Raw genomic sequence first — 17705 nt, 5'->3', positions numbered from 1 at the left:
CAGAGAATCAGTCTGCATGTCATAGCAGAGAATCAGGCTTCACGTCACCCACCACTGCAACAGTCCATTGTCATAAATTTAGGCCCAGCACCCAGGCAGAGGAGAGAGGTCCCGTAACAGACAATCTGGCTTCATGTCAGCAGAGAATTAGTCTGCATGTCATAGCAGAGAATGAGGCTTCACGTCAGCCACCACTGCAACAGTCCATTGGCACATATTTAGGCCCATCACCCAGGCAGAGGAGAGAGGTCCCGAAACAGACAATCTGGCTTCATGTCAGCAGAGAATCAGTCTTCATGTCATAGCAGAGAATCAGGCTTCACATCACCCACCACTGCAACAGTCCATTGTCATAAATTTAGGCCCAGCACCCAGGCAGAGGAGAGAGGTCCCGTAACAGACGATCTGGCTTCATGTCAGCAGAGAATTAGTCTGCATGTCATAGCAGAGAATGAGGCTTCACGTCAGCCACCACTGCAACAGTCCATTGGCATATATTTAGGCCCAGCACCCAGGCAGAGGAGAGAGGTCCCGTAACAGACAATCTGGCTTCATGTCAGCAGAGAATCAGTCTTCATGTCATAGCAGAGAATCAGGCTTCACGTCAATCACCACTGTAAGAGTCCATTTTCATAAATTTAGGCCCAGCACCCAGGCAGAGGAGAGAGGTCCCGTAACAGAGGATCTGGCTTCATGTCAGCAGAGAATCAGTCTTCATGTCATAGCAGAGAATCAGGCTTCACGTCACCCACCACTGCAACAGTCCATTGTCATAAATTTAGGCCCAGCACCTAGGCAGAGGAGAGAGGTCCCGTAACAGACAATCTGGCTTCATGTCAGCAGAGAATTAGTCTGCATGTCATAGCAGAGAATGAGGCTTCACGTCAGCCACCACTGCAACAGTCCATTGGCATATATTTAGGCCCAGCACCCAGAAAGAGTAGAGAGGTCCCGTAACAGACAATCTGGCTTCATGTCAGCAGAGAATCAGTCTTCATATCATAGCAGAGAATCAGGCTTCACGTCAGCCACCAGTGCAACAGTCCATTGGCATATATTTAGGCCCAGCACACAGGCAAAGGAGAGAGGTCCCGTAACAGAGGATCTGGCTTCATGTCAGCAGAGAATTAGTCTGCATGTCATAGCAGAGAATGAGGCTTCACGTCAGCCACCACTGCAACAGTCCATTGGCATATATTTAGGCCCAGCACCCAGGCAGAGGAGAGAGGTCCCGTAACAGACAATCTGGCTTCATGTCAGCAGAGAATCAGTCTTCATGTCATAGCAGAGAATCAGGCTTCACGTCAACCACCACTGTAAGAGTCCATTTTCATAAATTTAGGCCCAGCACCCAGGCAGAGGAGAGAGGTCCCGTAACAGAGGATCTGGCTACATGTCAGCAGAGAATCAGTCTTCATGTCATAGCAGAGAATCAGGCTTCACGTCACCCACCACTGCAACAGTCCATTGTCATAAATTTAGGCCCAGCACCCAGGCAGAGGAGAGAGGTCCCGTAACAGACAATCTGGCTTCATGTCAGCAGAGAATCAGTCTGCATGTCATAGCAGAGAATCAGGCTTCACGTCACCCACCACTGCAACAGTCCATTGTCATAAATTTAGGCCCAGCACCCAGGCAGAGGAGAGAGGTCCCGTAACAGACAATCTGGCTTCATGTCAGCAGAGAATTAGTCTGCATGTCATAGCAGAGAATGAGGCTTCACGTCAGCCACCACTGCAACAGTCCATTTTCATAAATTTAGGCCCAGCACCCAGGCAGAGGAGAGAGGTCCCGTAACAGAGGATCTGGCTTCATGTCAGCAGAGAATCAGTCTTCATGTCATAGCAGAGAATCAGGCTTCACGTCACCCACCACTGCAACAGTCCATTGTCATAAATTTAGGCCCAGCACCCAGGCAGAGGAGAGAGGTCCCCTAACAGAGGATCTGGCTTCATGTCAGCAGAGAATCAGTCTGCATGTCATAGCAGAGAATGAAGCTTCACGTCAGCCACCAGTGCAACAGTCCATTGGCATATATTTAGGCCCAGCACCCAGGCAGAGGAGAGAGGTCCCGTAACAGACAATCTGGCTTCATGTCAGCAGAAAATCAGTCTTCATATCATAGCAGAGAATCAGGCTTCACGTCAGCCACCAGTGCAACAGTCCATTGGCATATATTTAGGCCCAGCACACAGGCAGAGGAGAGAGGTCCCGTAACAGAGGATCTGGCTTCATGTCAGCAGAGAATTAGTCTGCATGTCATAGCAGAGAATGAGGCTTCACGTCAGCCACCACTGCAACAGTCCATTGGCATATATTTAGGCCCAGCACCCAGGCAGAGGAGAGAGGTCCCGTAACAGACAATCTGGCTTCATGTCAGCAGAGAATCAGTCTGCATGTCATAGCAGAGAATCAGGCTTCACATCACCCACCACTGCAACAGTCCATTGTCATAAATTTAGGCCCAGCACCCAGGCAGAGGAGAGAGGTCCCGTAACAGACAATCTGGCTTCATGTCAGCAGAGAATTAGTCTGCATGTCATAGCAGAGAATGAGGCTTCACGTCAGCCACCACTGCAACAGTCCATTGGCATATATTTAGGCCCAGCACCCAGGCAGAGGAGAGAGGTCCGGTAACAGACAATCTGGCTTCATGTCAGCAGAGAAACAGTCTTCATGTCATAGCAGAGAATCAGGCTTCACGTCACCCACCACTGTAAGAGTCCATTTTCATAAATTTAGGCCCAGCACCCAGGCAGAGGAGAGAGGTCCCGTAACAGACAATCTGGCTTCATGTCAGCAGAGAATCAGTCTTCATATCATAGCAGAGAATCAGGCTTCACGTCAGCCACCTATCACGATCGGCGTAACTGTCACATACGTGACACGGAGGGAGGAAAAGAGGGAGGCCCTGCCCTAGTGAGAGGGAAGGTGGTGACCCCTGACTCACCTTGCGACTGGCGCCTGGCTGCCCTGTCGTCTCTAGACGGGTTCCTCACCCGTACGCCGATCACGTGCCTAAAACCCTGGCTTTCCCTAGGATGAGCCCTAGATAGTGAACAGGGCGGTGGGAACACTAGTCCGCACCACTAGCTCTAATGGAAAACACCAAGGGGAGGACAGACAATACAAACTAAACATATAATCCCAGGAGGGCAACAACAGGAGACAACAAAAGCCCAACAGGGATCCGGAGGGTAGCACTCTGGAACAACAACCAGATTCTCAGCTCCAGTGGGTCAGCATAGATGTCCAGGCAGGAAGCTCTATAACTGGCAACAAGAGAAGTGTGAGAGGAGAATATAAGGAGTTTGGGAGTGGCAGACAAGAAACAGCTGAGGAGGAGAAGCTACGGATCCCTGAGTGAGACAAAAAGGATAGCAAGGCAAACACAGAAAACAAACACTAAGAAACACCGTGATCTTTAGACATAGAGCGCGCAGCCACCCGCTGCGACTTCCTGACCCCGGGTATAACGGAGTCAGACGTGGCTCTTGACACCCTCGTGACAGTACCCCCCCTTTCACGAGGGGCCTCCGGACACTCAGGACCAGGTCTCTCCGGATGAGAGACATGGAAAGCCTGAATCAACCTGTTGGCGTTTACCTCTGACGCTGGAACCCACATTCTTTCCTCGGGACCGTAATCCCTCCAATGCACCAGATACTGAAGAGAGCGGCGGACCCGACGAGAATCAACAATTCTGGATATTTGAAACTCCAGATTACCATCCACAACAACAGGAGGAGGTGGCAGCGGTGATGGTTCTAGAGGTGGAACATACTTCTTGAGCAGCGACTTATGGAAGACGTTATGGATCTTAAAAGTCTGAGGTAGCGCCAGGCGAAAAGCCACAGGGTTAATGACGGCTACAATTTTATAAGGACCAATGAACCTAGGACCCAGTTTCCAAGAGGGAACCTTCAACTTAATATTCCTAGTAGACAACCACACATAGTCATTCACTCCTAGGTCCGGACCTGGCGACCAGTTTCTTATCGGCCATGCATTTGTATTTACCACTCATATTTTTCAAGTTAGCTTGCACCTTCTGCCATACCGATGAAAGAGATGAAGAAAACCGTTCCTCTTCGGGAACCCCAGAAGACCCCCCCTCTTTGAAAGTACAAAATTGGGGATGAAAACCGTATGCACCAAGAAATGGTGACTTGCCAGTGGATTCCTGACGGCGATTATTTATGGCAAACTCGGCTAACGGTAAATATGATGACCACACCTCTTGGTTTTCAGACGCAAAACACCTTAAATATGTTTCTAGGTTTTGGTTGGTACGCTCAGTCTGTCCATTCGACTGAGGATGGAAAGCTGAGGAAAAGGATAAGTGTACCCCTAAACGGGTACAAAAAGCTTTCCAAAACTTAGAAATAAACTGGGTTCCCCGATCCGAAACCACATCGGAAGGGACCCCGTGAAGCTTCACGATCTCACTGATAAACACCTGAGCAAGAGTCTTAGCATTAGGAAGTGCGGGTAGCGCAATAAAGTGTACCATTTTGCTAAACCTGTCTACTACTACCAAGATAACTGTTTTACCCGCAGACAAAGGTAAGTCAGTGATGAAATCCATTGATAGATGTGTCCATGGTCTATTGGGGATGAAAAGTGGCAATAAAGGACCCTGCTGGACGTGTATGAGAGACTTTCGCGCGTGCACAAGTAGAACAAGTAGACACGAAATCTATTACATCCTGACGCAACCTTGGCCACCAAAAACGACGAGACAATAGCTCCAAGGTTGCTTTACTACCCGGGTGCCCAGCAAGTGCCGAATTATGATGTTCCTTCAATAACTCAAGACGCAGGTTTAACGGTACAAACAATTTCTCTGAGGGGCAAGAGGCCGGGGCGTCCCCCTGGGCCTCTAACACCTTTCCCTCTAGAACAGAGTGTACAGCAGAGACAACCACTCCTCTTTGTAAAATAGGTACCGGATCACTAACATTACCCCCTCCAGGGAAACTACGAGACAATGCGTCTGCCTTGGTATTTTTTGCCCCAGGACGATAGGTGATTACAAAGTTAAATCTGGTAAAGAATAGCGACCACCTAGCTTGTCTAGGGGTGAGACGCTTAGCCGATTCTAGGTACAGAAGGTTTTTGTGATCCGTAATTACCGTGACGGGGTGGATTGCTCCCTCTAAGAAGTGACGCCACTCTTCAAACGCCAGTTTAATCGCCAACAGTTCCCTATTTCCAATATCATAGTTCTTTTCTGCTGCAGATAATTTTTTGGAAAAGAAAGCGCAAGGACGCCATTTGCCAGGAGACGGACCCTGAGACAATACAGCCCCCACTCCCACCTCCGACGCATCAACTTCAACAATAAAAGGCTGGGAGACATCAGGTTGAATTAGGACAGGTGCCGAGGTAAATCTCTCTTTTAGAGAGAAAAATGCAATTTTAGCGGCGTCAGACCATTTAGAAAAATCAGTCCCCTTCCTAGTCATGTCAGTAAGGGGTTTAACGATCACTGAATAATTTTTAATAAACTTTCTGTAGAAATTTGCGAAACCCAAAAACCGTTGTAGAGCTTTAAGGTTCTCAGGAAGATCCCAGTCTAAAATTGCCTGGACCTTCCCAGGATCCATACGGAAACCTGAAGCAGATAATAGATATCCCAGGAATTGTATTTCCTGAACGGCGAAGACACATTTTTCAATTTTCGCATATAATTTATTCGTCCGTAGGACCTGCAGTACTTGCCTGACATGTACTTCATGTGTTTTCAGATCAGCCGAATAAATTAAGATATCATCTAGGTATATGACTACAAACCTGCCGATGAGATGACTAAAAATATCATTAACGAAATGTTGGAAGACAGCAGGGGCATTGGTCAGACCGAAAGGCATGACTAAATTTTCGTAATGCCCCTCAGGGGTGTTAAAAGCTGTCTTCCACTCATCCCCTTCCTTGATACGAATCAGATTGTAGGCCCCCCTAAGATCAAGTTTGGAGAACCACCTAGCACCCGCAATCTGATTAAAAAAGGTCAGGAATGAGAGGAAGAGGGTATGGGTCTCGGACGGTTATCCGGTTTAGCTCATGGAAATCTAGGCAAGGACGCAGGCCCCCATCTTTCTTTTTAACAAAGAAAAACCCTGCAGCCACGGGTGAAGAAGAGGCTCTGATGTGTCCCTTGGCCAGACTCTCGGAGATATAATCTTTCATGGCTTGTCTCTCGGGACCCGAAAAATTATACAACCTGGACTTGGGTAATTTTGCACCGGGAATCAGGTTAACCGGGCAATCATAAGGACGATGAGGTGGTAGCTTCTGACAACCCTTTTCAGAAAAAACGTCCTCAAAGTCCGAAATAAATGTAGGTAGGGAAGCTATGGAGGCGATTAAGCAATTGTTATTTAAGCAATTCTCTCTGCAATGCTCACTCCACTCCAATATCTCCCTGGCCTGCCAATCCACCACTGGATTGTGCGCTACCAACCAGGGAAGACCCAATACCACAGGAGAGGGAAGGCCCTCCAGAACGTAACAAGAAAGACGCTCCTTATGGTGGTCCCCTACCCGAAGATGTAAGTTATGGACAACGTGAGTGAGGTTTCTCTGAGACAGAGGAGCAGAGTCAATAGCGAATATAGGAATGGGTCTCTGCAGCGTACAGAGAGACAAACCCATAGTGCGGGCAAAATGGGCATCTATCAAATTTACCCCTGCACCACTGTCTAGAAAAAAAGAAATAGACTCCGTCTTAACACCAAAAACAATAACCGCTGGCAACACAAATTGAGATGTTCGTATGGAGGAAACGTATACCCCCCGGCTGACATCCTCCGCACAGCCTGGGGTTAGTAGTTTTCCGACGGTCTTTTGTTTTTGGGAAAAGGAGGGACAGACATTAATGAAATGACCCTTCCCCCCACAGAAAAAACAAGCCCCCCACCTACGGCGAACCTCAGGAGGACGGACCTGACGAGAAGTTCCTCCTAGCTGCATAGGCTCATCCAAGTCAGTACAGACTAACTGCTGCTTGGGAGAGGTTACCGATTGCTCAGGAATTTTCGATCTCTCCCTAAGACGTCTATCTATCCTGATAGAGAGGGACATAACAGCATCAAGGGAAAGGGGGGTCTCATACAGCGCCAGCGCATCCTTAACCCTTTCAGATAACCCAGAGCAGAACTGACTCCTGAGAGCCGGGTCGTTCCACTGAGTATCCGTAGCCCACCTGCGGAACTCTGAGCAATATTCCTCTGCTGGCCGATCTCCCTGTAGGAGTCTCCGTAACTTCGACTCAGCCAGGGCGACACGGTCAGGGTCATCATATATGAGACCCAAAGCCCCAAAAAATCCCTCCACTGACCGGAGAGCCTGGGAACCAGGGGGTAACGAGAACGCCCAGGATTGCGGGTCCCCCTGAAGCAGGGAAATAACAATCCCCACCCGCTGTTCTTCATTACCTGAGGAGTAAGGGCGCAGCTTAAAATATAATTTGCAGGCCTCACGGAACAACACAAATTTGTCCCTTCCCCCAGAGAATCTGTCAGGAAGAACAACCTTGGGTTCTGTAACAACCTGGTTACCCATAGCAACCGCTGGGCTTACGGTCTGCTGAATTTGCTGCTGCTGTTGGAGGACAGACGCCTTCAATCCTGCCACCTCCAAAGACAGGCCTTGAAGCTGTTTTGCCAAAGCAGCAATAGGATCCATATTGGATTCTAAGTAGAGAAAAAAAAAAAATTATATATATTTTTTTTCTCAAAAAAAAAATAAGGGCCAGTTATAATATCACGATCGGCGTAACTGTCACATACGTGACACGGAGGGAGGAAAAGAGGGAGGCCCTGCCCTAGTGAGAGGGAAGGTGGTGACCCCTGACTCACCTTGCGACTGGCGCCTGGCTGCCCTGTCGTCCCTAGACGGGTTCCTCACCCGTACGCCGATCACGTGCCTAAAACCCTGGCTTTCCCTAGGATGAGCCCTAGATAGTGAACAGGGCGGTGGGAACACTAGTCCGCACCACTAGCTCTAAAGGAAAACACCAAGGGGAGGACAGACAATACAAACTAAACATATAATCCCAGGAGGGCAACAACAGGAGACAACAAAAGCCCAACAGGGATCCGGAGGGTAGCACTCTGGAACAACAACCAGATTCTCAGCTCCAGTGGGTCAGCATAGATGTCCAGGCAGGAAGCTCTATAACTGGCAACAAGAGAAGTGTGAGAGGAGAATATAAGGAGTTTGGGAGTGGCAGACAAGAAACAGCTGAGGAGGAGAAGCTACGGATCCCTGAGTGAGACAAAAAGGATAGCAAGGCAAACACAGAAAACAAACACTAAGAAACACCGTGATCTTTAGACATAGAGCGCGCAGCCACCCGCTGCGACTTCCTGACCCCGGGTATAACGGAGTCAGACGTGGCTCTTGACACCCTCGTGACACCACCAGTGCAACAGTCCATTGGCATATATTTAGGCCCAGCACACAGGCAGAGGAGAGAGGTCCCGTAACAGAAGATCTGGCTTCATGTCAGCAGAGAATTAGTCTGCATGTCATAGCAGAGAATCAGGCTTCACGTCACCCACCACTGCAACAGTCCATTGTCATAAATTTAGGCCCAGCACCCAGGGAGAGGAGAGAGGTCCCGTAACAGACAATCTGGCTTCATGTCAGCAGAGAATTAGTCTGCATGTCATAGCAGAGAATGAGGCTTCACGTCAGCCACCACTGCAACAGTCCATTGGCATATATTTAGGCCCAGCACCCAGGCAGAGGAGAGAGGTCCCGTAACAGACAATCTGGCTTCATGTCAGCAGAGAATCAGTCTTCATATCATAGCAGAGAATCAGGCTTCACGTCAGCCACCAGTGCAACAGTCCATTGGCATATATTTAGGCCCAGCACACAGGCAGAGGAGAGAGGTCCCGTAACAGACAATCTGGCTTCATGTCAGCAGAGAATTAGTCTGCATATCATAGCAGAGAATGAGGCTTCACGTCAGCCACCACTGCAACAGTTCATTGGCATATATTTAGGCCCAGCACCCAGGCAGAGGAGAGAGGTCCCGTAACAGAGAATCTGGCTTCATGTCAGCAGAGAATCAGTCTGCATGTCATAGCAGAGAATCAGGCTTCACGTCACCCTCCACTGCAACAGTCCATTGTCATAAATTTAGGCCCAGCACCCAGGCAGAGGAGAGAGGTCCCGTAACAGACAATCTGGCTTCATGTCAGCAGAGAATTAGTCTGCATATCATAGCAGAGAATGAGGCTTCACGTCAGCCACCACTGCAACATTCCATTGGCATATATTTAGGCCCAGCACCCAGGCAGAGGAGAGAGGTCCTGTAACAGACAATCTGGCTTCATGTCAGCAGAGAATCAGTCTTCATATCATAGCAGAGAATCAGGCTTCACGTCAGCCACCAGTGCAACAGTCCATTGGCATATATTTAGGCCCAGCACACAGGCAGAGGAGAGAGGTCCCGTAACAGAGGATCTGGCTTCATGTCAGCAGAGAATTAGTCTGCATGTCATAGCAGAGAATGAGGCTTCACGTCAGCCACCACTGCAACAGTTCATTGGCATATATTTAGGCCCAGCACCCAGGCAGAGGAGAGAGGTCCCGTAACAGAGAATCTGGCTTCATGTCAGCAGAGAATCAGTCTGCATGTCATAGCAGAGAATCAGGCTTCACGTCACCCACCACTGCAACAGTCCATTGTCATAAATTTAGGCCCAGCACCCAGGCAGAGGAGAGAGGTCCCGTAACAGACAATCTGGCTTCATGTCAGCAGAGAATTAGTCTGCATATCATAGCAGAGAATGAGGCTTCACGTCAGCCACCACTGCAACATTCCATTGGCATATATTTAGGCCCAGCACCCAGGCAGAGGAGAGAGGTCCTGTAACAGACAATCTGGCTTCATGTCAGCAGAGAATCAGTCTTCATATCATAGCAGAGAATCAGGCTTCACGTCAGCCACCAGTGCAACAGTCCATTGGCATATATTTAGGCCCAGCACACAGGCAGAGGAGAGAGGTCCCATAACAGAGGATCTGGCTTCATGTCAGCAGAGAATTAGTCTGCATGTCATAGCAGAGAATGAGGCTTCATGTCACCCACCACTGCAACAGTCCATTGGCATATATTTAGGCCCAGCACCCATGCAGAGGAGAGAGGTCCCGTAACAGACAATCTGGCTTCATGTCAGCAGAGAATCAGTCTTCATATCATAGCAGAGAATCAGGCTTCACGTCAGCCACCAGTGCAACAGTCCATTGGCATATATTTAGGCCCAGCACACAGGCAGAGGAGAGAGGTCCCATAACAGAGGATCTGGCTTCATGTCAGCAGAGAATTAGTCTGCATGTCATAGCAGAGAATGAGGCTTCACGTCAGCCACCACTGCAACAGTCCATTGGCATATATTTAGGTCCAGCACCCAGGCAGAGGAGAGAGGTCCCGTAACAGACAATCTGGCTTCATGTCAGCAGAGAATCAGTCTGCATGTCATAGCAGAGAATCAGGCTTCACGTCACCCACCACTGCAACAGTCCATTGGCATATATTTAGGCCCAGCACCCAGGCAGAGGAGAGAGGTCCCGTAATAGACAATCTGGCTTCATGTCAGCAGAGAATCAGTCTTCATGTCATAGCAGAGAATCAGGCTTCACGTCACCCACCACTGCAACAGTCCATTGTCATAAATTTGGGCCCAGCACCCAGGCAGAGGAGAGAGGTCCCGTAACAGACAATCTGGCTTCATGTCAGCAGAGAATCAGTCTGCATGTCATAGCAGAGAATCAGGCTTCACGTCACCCAACATTGGAACAGTCCATTGGCATATATTTAGGCCCCGGCACCCAGACAGAGGAGAGGTTCATTTAACTTTGGGTAGCCTCGCAATATAATGGTAAAATGAAAATAAAAATAGGATTGAATGAGGAAGTGCCCTGGAGTCCAATAATATATGGTTAAGGGGAGGTAGTTAATGTCTAATCTGGACAAGGGACGGACAGATCCTGTGGGATCCATGCCTGGTTCATTTTTATGAACGTCAGCTTGTCCACATTGGCTGTAGACAGACGGCTGCGTTTGTCTGTAATGACGCCCCCTGCCGTGCTGAATACACGTTCAGACAAAACGCTGGCCGCCGGGCAGGCCAGCACCTCCAAGGCATAAAAGGCTAGCTCTGGCCACGTGGACAATTTAGAGACCCAGAAGTTGAATGGGGCCGAACCATCAGTCAGTACGTGGAGGGGTGTGCACATGTACTGTTCCACCATGTTAGTGAAATGTTGCCTCCTGCTAACACGTTGCGTATCAGGTGGTGGTGCAGTTAGCTGTGGCATGTTGACAAAAGTTTTCCACATCTCTGCCATGCTAACCCTGCCCTCAGAGGAGCTGGCCGTGACACAGCTGCCTTGGCGACCTCTTGCTCCTCCTCTGCCTTGGCCTTGGGCTTCCACTTGTTCCCCTGTGACATTTGGGAATGCTCTCAGAAGCGCGTCTACCAACGTGCGCTTGTACTCGCGCATCTTCCTATCACGCTCCAGTGCAGGAAGTAAGGTGGGCACATTGTCTTTGTAGCGTGGATCCAGCAGGGTGGCAACCCAGTAGTCCGCACAGGTTAAAATGTGGGCAACTCTGCTGTCGTTGCGCAGGCACTGCAGCATGTAGTCGCTCATGTGTGCCAGGCTGCCCAGGGGTAAGGATAAGCTGTCCTCTGTGGGAGGCGTATCGTCATTGTCCTGCCTTTACCCCCAGCCACGCACCAGTGATGGACCGAGCTGCGTTGGGTGCCACCCCGCTGTGACCATGCTTCATCCTCATCCTCCTCCACCTCCTCCTCATCCTCGTCCTCCTCGTCCTCCAGTAGTGGGCCCTGGCTGGCCACATTTGTACCTGGCCTCTGCTGTTGCCAAAAACCTCCCTCTGAGTCACTTCGAAGAGACTGGCCTGAAAGTGCTAAAAATGACCCCTCTTCCTCCTCCTCCTCCTCCTACTCCTGGGCCACCTCCTCTTCCATCATCGCCCTAAGTGTTTTCTCAAGGAGACATAGAAGTGGTATTGTAACGCTGATAACGGCGTCATCGCCACTAGCCATGTTGGTGGAGTACTCGAAACAGCGCAACAGGGCACACAGGTCTCGCATGGAGGCCCAGTCATTGGTGGTGAAGTGGTGCTGTTCTGTAGTGCGACTGACCCGTGCGTGCTGCAGCTGAAACTCCACTATGGCCTGCTGCTGCTCGCACAGTCTGTCCAGCATGTGCAAGGTGGAGTTCCACCTGGTGGGCACGTCGCATATGAGGCGGTGAGCGGGAAGGCCGAAGTTACGCTGTAGCGCAGACAGGCGAGCAGCAGCAGGATGTGAACGCCGGAAGCGCGAACAGACGGCCCGCACTTTATGCAGCAGCTCTGACATGTCGGGGTAGTTGTGAATGAACTTCTGCACCACCAAATTCAGCACATGCGCCAAGCAAGGGATGTGCGTCAAATTGGCTAGTCCCAGAGCTGCAACGAGATTTCGCCCATTATCACACACCACCAGGCCGGGCTTGAGGCTTACCGGCAGCAACCACTCGTCGGTCTGTTGTTCTATACCCCACCACAACTCCTGTGCGGTGTGGGGCCTGTCCCCCAAACATATGAGTTTCAGAATGGCCTGCTGACGTTTACCCCGGGCTGTGCTGAAGTTGGTGGTGAAGGTGTGTGGCTGACTGGATGAGCAGGTGGAAGAAGAGGAGGAGGAAGCCGAGAAGGAGGAGGTGGCAACAGGAGGCAAAGAATGTTGCCCTGCGATCCTTGGCGGCGGAAGGACGTGCGCCAAACAGCTCTCCGCCTGGGGCCCAGCTGCCACTACATTTACCCAGTGTGCAGTTAGGGAGATATAGCGTCCCTGGCCGTGCTTACTGGTCCACGTATCTGTGGTTAGGTGGACCTTGCTACAGATGGCGTTGCGCAGTGCACACTTGATTTTATCGGATACTTGGTTGTGCAGGGAAGGCACGGCTCTCTTGGAGAAGTAGTGCCGGCTGGGAACAACATACTGTGGGACAGCAAGCGACATGAGCTGTTTGAAGCTGTCTGTGTCCACCAGCCTAAATGACAGCATGTCATAGGCCAGTAGTTTAGAAATGCTGGCATTCAGGGCCAGGGATCGAGGGTGGCTAGGTGGGAATTTACGCTTTCTCTCAAATGTTTGTGAGATGGAGAGCTGAACGCTGCCGTGTGACATGGTTGAGAGGCTTGGTGACGGAGGTGGTGGTGGTGTTGGTGGTACATCCCCTGTTTGCTGGGCGGCAGGTGCCAACGTTCCTCCAGAGGTGGAGGAAGAGGCCGAGGCGGCAGCAGCAGAAGAGGCCGAGGCGACAGCAGCAGAAGAGGTAGCAGGGGGAGCCTGAGTGACTTCCTTGGTTTTAAGGTGTTTACTCTACTGCAGTTCATGCTTTGCATTCAGGTGCCTGGTCATGCAGGTTGTGCTCAGGTTCAGAACGTTAATGCCTCGCTTCAGGCTCTGATGGCACAGCGTGCAAACCACTCGGGTTTTGTCGTCAGCACATTGTTTGAAGAAGTGCCATGCCAGGGAACTCCTTGAAGCTGCCTTTGGGGTGCTCGGTCCCAGATGGCGGCGGTCAGTAGCAGGCGAAGTCTCTTGGCGGCGGGTGTTCTGCTTTTGCCCACTGCTCCGTCTTTTGCTACGCTGTTGGCTCGGTCTCACCACTGCCTCTTCCTCCGAACTGTGAAAGTCAGTGGCACGACCTTCATTCCATGTGGGGTCTAGGACCTCATCGTCCCCTGCATCGTCTTCCACCCAGTCTTGATCCCTGACCTTCTGTTCAGTCTGCACACTGCAGATAGACGCAGCAGTTGGCGCCTGTGTTTCGTCATCATCAGAGACATGCTGAGGTGGTATTCCCATGTCCTCATCATCAGGAAACATAAGTGGTTGTGCGTCAGTGCATTCTATATCTTTCACCGCTGGGGAAGGGCTAGGTGGATGCCCTTGGGAAACCCTGCCAGCGGAGTCTTCAAACAGCATAAGAGACTGCTGCATAACTTGAGGCTGAGACAGTTTCCCTGGTATGCATGGGGGTGATGTGACAGACTGATGGGGTTGGTTTTCAGGCGCCATCTGTGCGCTTTCTGCAGAAGACTGGGTGGGAGATAATGTGAACGTGCTGGATCCACTGTCGGCCACCCAATTGACTAATGCCTGTACCTGCTCAGGCCTTACCATCCTTAGAACGGCATTGGGCCCCACCATATATCGCTGTAAATTCTGGCGGCTACTGGGACCTGAGGTAGTTGATACACTAGGACGTGTGGATGTGGCAGAACGGCCACGTCCTCTCCCAGCACCAGAGGGTCCACTAACACCACCACGACCATGTCCACGTCTGCGTCCCTTACTAGATGTTTTCCTCATTGTTATGGTTCACCACAACAACAAAAATATTATTTGGCCCAATGTATTGTATTCAAATTCAGCGGGATATAAATTTGAGGCCTAGTATTTAGGCGCTGGGTGACCGGTATGGATTTAGTGACAGAATTAGACTTGGAAATGCACAGTAGCGTGTGTGTGAAGTTATTCTGAATGACCCTATTGTCATGGTCTTACCTTCTTGCTGTTCTCCTTCGTTTGACATGTGCTGGCGGCCATCTTGGTTTCTGGGTTTCTTGTAGCCTCCTACCCTGCGGCTTCTCCTTCCCACTGGGAGGAGCTGGATGCCCAGCTCATATATATAGGAGGCCTGTGGCTTCAGTTCCTTGCTTGGTCCTCCTGTGTTCACATGCTTCTAAGACTGCTGCTGCTTCTGGTTCCTGATCCTGGCTTCGTCTGACTACCCTGCTGGTTCCTGATCCAGGCTTCGTCTGACTACCCTGCTGGTTCCTGATCCAGGCTTCGTCTGACTACCCTTCCGGTTCCTGACCTCTGGCTTTGCAAGACCCTGCTTCGGTTTAGCCATCCGTTTGGACTTTTGCCTTACAGCTTTATTTTCAATAAAGCCTTCTTGTCTACCCCGACACCTGTTGCTGCACCTGCGGTGTTTCGGGGTATGACCGGTTCTGCCCCCCTTCCACAGCGCTTTGGGGGAGAGCCAACTCAGTGCCGAGGTTTCCTTAACCAGGTGGGCATTTATTTCGAGTTGCTGCTACATGCCTTTCCTACTGAGAGATCAAAGGTGGGCTTCTTGATCTCGCTGCTCTCGGACAAGGCCTTGGCCTGGGCCAGCCCTTTATGGGAAAACAACAATCCGGTGGTTGCCGAGTTTTCCGGTTTTGTTGCTTCTCTTCGGAAGGTATTCGATGTGCCGGCTCGTGCTGCCTCTGCTGCGAAGCTCCTTATGTCCATCAGACAGGGTTCACGATCCGTAGCTGAATACACCATTGAGTTTCGTACCCTGGCAGCAGAGGTGGGCTGGAATAATGAGGCTCTGGTCGCTGCTTTCTCTCATGGTCTCTCGGATGCCCTGAAGGATGAGGTTGCAGCTAAGGACCTACCAGTGGAGCTCGAGTCTCTTATTTCTTTCCTGATTTTGATTGACACCAGACTCAGGAAGAGACCTTCCTTTAAGGAGAGCCTGCGGAGGCCTTCTAACAGATTGGCGCCTACGTTTGCTGTCCCACCCGTGCCTCCCTCTCCTCCCACGCCTCCTGGGGATGACTTGTCTGGGGGTGAACCCATGCAGCTGGGGTTTGCTCGCCTGTCCGAGGGGGAGAGGGCACTCCGGAGACGCGAGGGCCGATGCATGTACTGTGGTCTCGGTGGGCATTTTCGGTTGGCATGCCCGAACCGTCCGGGAAACGCTCGCACCTGAGATCCTGTCGGGGGCAGATCTTGGGTGGAGTCTCCTCGTCCCCGGTTTTCCGTGTTGACAAACCACTGATTACTGTTGTCCTCTCCTGGGTCGGGGGCTCGGTGACGACCCAGGCGTTGGTGGACTCTGGTGCTGGTGGTTTGTTCATTGATAGTGTGTTCGCTGCCACCAATTCCATTCCTCTGCAGCCTCGAGGTTCCCCACTGGCTCTTGAGGCGATAGACGGCAGACCCCTTCTGCCGCCACACGTGACTCATGAGACCCTTCCAGTGGGGATGGCCATTGGTGCCGTTCACAGAGAGTCGGTCTGTTTCCAGGTTATTTCGTCTCCACACTACTCGGTGGTCTTGGGGTACCCCTGGCTCCAGAAGCATAATCCGACTTTCGATTGGAGATCGGCCGAGATCCTCTCGTGGTCACCGCAGTGTGGGGCTAGTTGCATCCATGGGTCTGTCAAGTTGCTGTGTACTTCCTCGGACTCTCTGTTGCCTCCTGAATACGAGGAGTACCGGGATGTATTCGATAAGGTGCGTGCGGTTGCCCTACCTCCGCACCGCCCATACGATTGTGCCATAGAGTTACAATCTGGTGCCGTTCCTCCTCGTGGCAAAGTCTATCCACTGTCGGTAGCGGAGAATGAGGCCATGGAGGAGTACGTGAGGGAGGCGCTTTCACGCGGACACATTCGCAAATCCTCGTCCCCGGAAGGGGCTGGATTTTTCTTTGTGAAAAAGAAGGGCGGTGAGTTGAGGCCTTGCATCGATTACAGGGGTCTCAATCGCATCACGATCAAAAACGCTTACCCGATACCCTTGATTTCCGAGCTGTTCGATCGCCTCAAAGGGGCCACGGTCTTTACCAAACTCGACCTGAGGGCGGCATATAACCTGGTAAGGATCAAGGCGGGCGATGAGTGGAAGACCGCGTTTAACACCAGGACCGGTCATTATGAATCCTTGGTTATGCCCTTTGGGTTGTGCAATGCGCCCGCAGTCTTCCAGGAATTCATCAACAATGTTTTCCGTGACCTGTTACAGCAGTGTGTGGTGGTCTATTTGGATGACATCTTGGTATATTCTGAATCCATGGAGGCCCACATTCTGGATGTCAGACGAGTGTTGCAACGGTTACGAGAGAAAAAGCTGTTCGGTAAGTTTGAGAAATGCGAATTTCACCGATCCCAGGTAACCTTCTTAGGTTACATCATTTCCGCTGAGGGGTTCTCCATGGATCCTGAGAAGGTTTCGGCTGTCTTACAGTGGCCCCAGCCCAGTGGTCTTCGTGCCCTGCAGCGCTTTTTGGGCTTCGCCAATTATTATCGGAAGTTCATCAGGGACTTTTCCATGCTAGCCAAGCCTCTCACGGATCTGACCAGGAAGGGCAGTAATCCCCAGGCCTGGCCGCTCGAGGCCATCCGAGCTTTTGAGGCTCTAAAGTCCGCCTTTGTGTCGGCTCCGATTCTGTCGCATCCCAACCCTGGGTTGCCTTTTGTCCTCGAGGTGGACGCGTCTGAGACGGGAGTAGGCGCCCTTCTGTCTCAGCGTAGAACACCAGAGGGTCCTCTGCTTCCTTGTGGGTTTTACTCCCGGAAACTGTCTTCCGCGGAGTGCAACTATCAGATTGGTGACAGGGAGTTATTGGCCATCGTGCAGGCCCTTAAAGAATGGAGGCACTTGCTCGAGGGCTCGGTGGTTCCGGTTCTCATCCTGACGGACCACAAGAATCTGACCTACCTCTCTGAGGCCAAGAGATTGACACCACGTCAGGCCAGATGGGCTCTGTTCTTGTCACGTTTTAATTACGTGGTCTCCTACCTACCCGGTTCCAAGAACATCAGAGCGGATGCCTTATCACGGCAGTACTCTGAGCTGTCCGGGGAGGAGTCGATTCCGACTT

This window comes from Bufo gargarizans, chromosome 1, assembly GCF_014858855.1.
Source record: "Bufo gargarizans isolate SCDJY-AF-19 chromosome 1, ASM1485885v1, whole genome shotgun sequence".
Taxonomy (NCBI): Eukaryota; Metazoa; Chordata; class Amphibia; order Anura; family Bufonidae; genus Bufo; species Bufo gargarizans.
This window is presented reverse-complemented; position numbering follows the sequence as displayed.